Source organism: Apaloderma vittatum, unplaced genomic scaffold (assembly GCF_000703405.1).
Source record: "Apaloderma vittatum isolate BGI_N311 unplaced genomic scaffold, ASM70340v1 scaffold31704, whole genome shotgun sequence".
NCBI lineage: Eukaryota > Metazoa > Chordata > Aves > Trogoniformes > Trogonidae > Apaloderma > Apaloderma vittatum.
The window spans coordinates 1-4,160 of NW_009714889.1; positions in this window are offsets into that span (position 1 = coordinate 1).

Here is a 4,160-nt window from a genome sequence, read left to right on the forward strand (position 1 = left end):
CGCCTCCTCCTCTTGGCGTTTCCAGAGGGCTCGACCCTCGCCCGCTTGCGCTGCCCTCGGCCTTCTCGCCCAGCCTCGATCCACTTGTGCTGTTTAACCCGCCCAGGAGGAATCCTGCTCCTAATCCTGCTCCTAACAAGTCAGCTACGACTGAGAAGCGGCGATAAACACACACCAGAAGCAAGCTGCGAAGTCAGCAGGGCAGATCCTCACGAGAGGCTTTTATTCTGTTACTGGGGGTACGACCTGCGCTGCTCTGGGGGTGTAAATTGCGCTGGAGTCTGCTCTCCAGGTGAATGAAACCAGGATCTTTTAAGGGCAAAACATCTACGCACACATCCATGCAGCTGGCCCGTTAATAAATCAATAGGAATTCAGTGACGCTGCTTAATCCTCCGAAAGATCTGTCAAACTCAGAAGTCTTGAACTAAAGCTCCTGGTTTGGCAGAGTAACAGTCTGGAGGGGAGAAAAAAAAGTGTCTTATTGTCACTCCTAAATATCAAGTAGATACGTGTGTCTGATGTGTTTCTCCCCTGCTCAGGTTGGGGACATCCAGATCTTCAGAGCAATACCTTTGGTCACAAACAGTATTGCTCTAAAAATCAAAGATGCTAAAAAAAAGCAATGTAAACCCTTGCTTTTTAGCTTTCAGGAAAAAGCAGACTTGAAGCACAGCACGGAGTTCGAGCACGAGGAAGGTGGCAGGGCAGGTCGGCACACCAGGGATGGAGCCTGGAGTGACACTTTCATCCCATCCCAAGAGGAAAAGCCTGACCAGAGCTACTGGAGTTGTGGTGAAGCCTGATTTCTGTCCCCCCATCTATCTCCTATGCTCTAAAGACACCTCCACCCATCTCCCGGGGGAACAGGCTGAGGGGTTTAGTCAGTCGTGACTTGACGGCTATTATTTTGACGAACTACCCAGACAAATCATCCTGAAGCTTCTCAAGCAAGCACTCCAGGGAGCAAGTCCACCTTGCACAGCTCACAGAATTTAGCGCTCCGTTCCGATGGCACATGAGGCAAAATGACACATCGCATCCCGAGAGTAATTAAAACCCAGAGCATTAAAGACTCATAGCCCCTCATTGTTATTTTGAGACGTCAAAGGGGAAGAAACAAAAGGCAACAGCAGAAACTTGGGCTACATGTTCCAAAGCCAGTTTGAACAGGAATACAAAGAGAGGGCCCTGCTGCGGGAGCAGGACTCGGCTGAACGTATCACATGCAGCAAGGAGGGAGCGAGGCAGAAGCAGTCCAGCAAGGACACAGTCAGTCCAGTTCACATTCTCCTCTCAACGCGTCACAGACAGAATTTACCCCTTTAATTCGGTGTTGCCTGGTGGTGGCAAGTTGTCTTCGCTCACGCAAGCAATAAAGATACATGGAGAAAGGGAGGGCGAGACAAAAGGGAAGGCATTAGGCCTGAGAAGAAGAAGATTCGTCCTCTTCTCACTTAAAAATGGTTCAGCCATTGCTTCACTTCCACGCTGAGGACTGCTAGATACAGAAACCAAATTTTTCTTCGGTACATACAAGCATACATCGAGAAGGTACCTATGACCATAGCACACAGCACAGAGTAGCACAAGTTTAGAATGGCTTAAGAGTTCAAACAAGACAAGCATTTACTTGGAAGGGAAAATATTAATATTTTCATCTTAGATGCAGGTGCTTTGGGTGGGAGGGGAAGGGGCTGGCTCAAGACCCAAGGCCAGATACTCATCCCATGTGCAGCCAGGGCAGAAAAAAGGTATCGGCCTCTTGCTTACAAAGTACAGTTTTGTATCACGCACAGAACAGGAGTGAAATCTTTATCTTTGAATATCACTGCCAGCAGCATACCTTTGGAACAAAAGGTCAGTAGGTAAGAAGAGAATGAGACCTCAAAAATGAGTTTGACTTGAACACTCACGGCCGGTAAGTTCAACTTGTGAACTGATCTTCAAGGCCTTACATTCTCCTCTTACATTCTAGCTTCTTCAGGTTTTTTGTTCTGCTTTTGAAAAAGCGCAGCCAGCAAACGCCACCTCTTCTTTGGGCTGCGAAGCGGGAGCCTCTCCGATCCCAGGCGAGGACTCCTTGTTTCAGCCCAGCTGAAACAGAGCCTGGGCCCACCCTGGCTCCCCTGTCAGTTAACCAGCAACGTCCCGCAGAGACTCGCCAGCCCACACCGGTGGAATCATTGTCACTCCTGTGCTTAGAAACAGCACAGTCTTTTCCAGATGTAGAAAACAAAATGAAAATATCTTCATCAAAGCAAAAGCTAAAACAAAACAAAAGCATTTTGTTGGAAGGCAGTGAGCTGGGGAAAATGAAATTCCCCTTTTCCATGCAGGTTGAATGCTGCTGGTGGAGGAACACCAGGCAGGGCTACAGGCAAGTTGTCTCTCACTTGCTGCTGCACTAAAGGCTTTCTGTATCTTTAGCTTCTACATACAATCCCGTGTTTTAATAACTGGGGAGCTCCTGCCAGAAAGGCAGGCAGATCAGCATCTTCACCGTTAAGAACACGTGAATCTTATCGTTGCAACAACACAGGAGTACTCCTCCCCCTGGCTAAGTAAGGCCTCCTGTACTTGCAATCAGTTACAAATTACTTCAAGGTCCAAGTGTCAGTCCCTGGAAACAGCAAATGACAGCGGCAGAAGAGCCAGAACCTTTACTAGAGCCACAAATGATCTACAACACCTTTGTGGGATGTGCCCGGAATGGCGTATGTGTGTATATATAGATTTTGTATACAGACAGGGTACTGTTTCATTCTTTTTAATACATACACAAGTACCTATACATATATACATATTTACAATTTACACCAGCCAGTAGATGTATGCGTATTGTACATATACACACAAACGCCAAGAATACACATGCACACACACCGACACACACTCTTTAAAATAACTCCACATCCCAGGTAAAGAAGTCCTGCCACAGTCCAAAGAAAAGCAGCACCAAGTGGTGGGGGCTCAATATACCAGATTCAAGACTGCTTAGAACAAACACGAGCATTCACAGACTTTTTTTTACACTTGGAAAAATAAAGAATGGATGGCATAAGCTTCAGCCCAGCTACAAAGAACCTTCATGCAAACTTCCCAGCTACACTCCAGCAATCCTTGCTGTTCCATACTGGGTTCTCCTCAGTTGAGTGGGGTCCACCAGTGCTGCCCTTCGTTACTCCGGCTGACTAGATCATACCTTGCACAACGGCAATGCAGACAGGCCTACCACAGCACTATGGCAGTCACCAGGTTCTGCATTCTCTTCACCCCAAAACAGAGGCACGGCTGGCACTCATGGCAAGCACTGACCAGACTTGTCCTTTTTTTTTTTTCTAGCAGCCCACGGAACAGTGACAACAGACCTTTTCAATTAATGGTGTTGAATAGTCTCGTTTCCTTCTCCTTGCACACACCTTCGCTGTCAGGAGTTGCAAGAGGTCTTCTGGCTCTGCAAGGAAGGCAGCAGAGTCCAACTGAGTCAGCGAGCACTCTTCCCAGCAGCCAGAAGAGCCTTCTCTAGCACGTGCCTCTACAAAAGCGCTGTACTCCTTTAACACACCCAGACCGAGCAGCATGGGCTGCCGGAGCCTGTGGCGCTGCCAGGGATCTTTCCAGCCTCTCCGTTCTACTGGTTCAAAGACAGGATTGAGCTCCGATCATGGCGGCATGCAAAACGGTAACGGGGCTCCATGGTTTAACCTGTAAGAGGAGCACCAGCATCTCTCCTGGGGCACGGGGATCCAGCGCAGAGGGGGCAGACGCAGAGGGGCTGGGAAGGGCTCACGCCCAGCGCTGCGCAGGACGTTCTTTCAGCTCCTGTCAGGGACTGGTAACACTGTGGGAGCCACACCTTCCACCCACACACGGAAAGGAGGGATAACACCTGCTGGGAAATGTCACAATTCCTATCCAGTACCTCAAAACGAAGAATGCCCCCTCCTCCTGGAGAGCTGTGGCAGCAGCACAAACGGCAAGATGGCCCATATCGCAGTGGGAGATGGGCGATCGCTTTCGTGGCTTTGTGATTTGTAAATCTGCTCACCAGCTGCCTGGGCAGGCGCAGTGGCTACCGTGTCCTTGGCCAGCGGCAACAAAGTTCCCCTATAAAACTGCTGTGTCAAATTTATAGGGAGCATTAAGCATCTTTACAA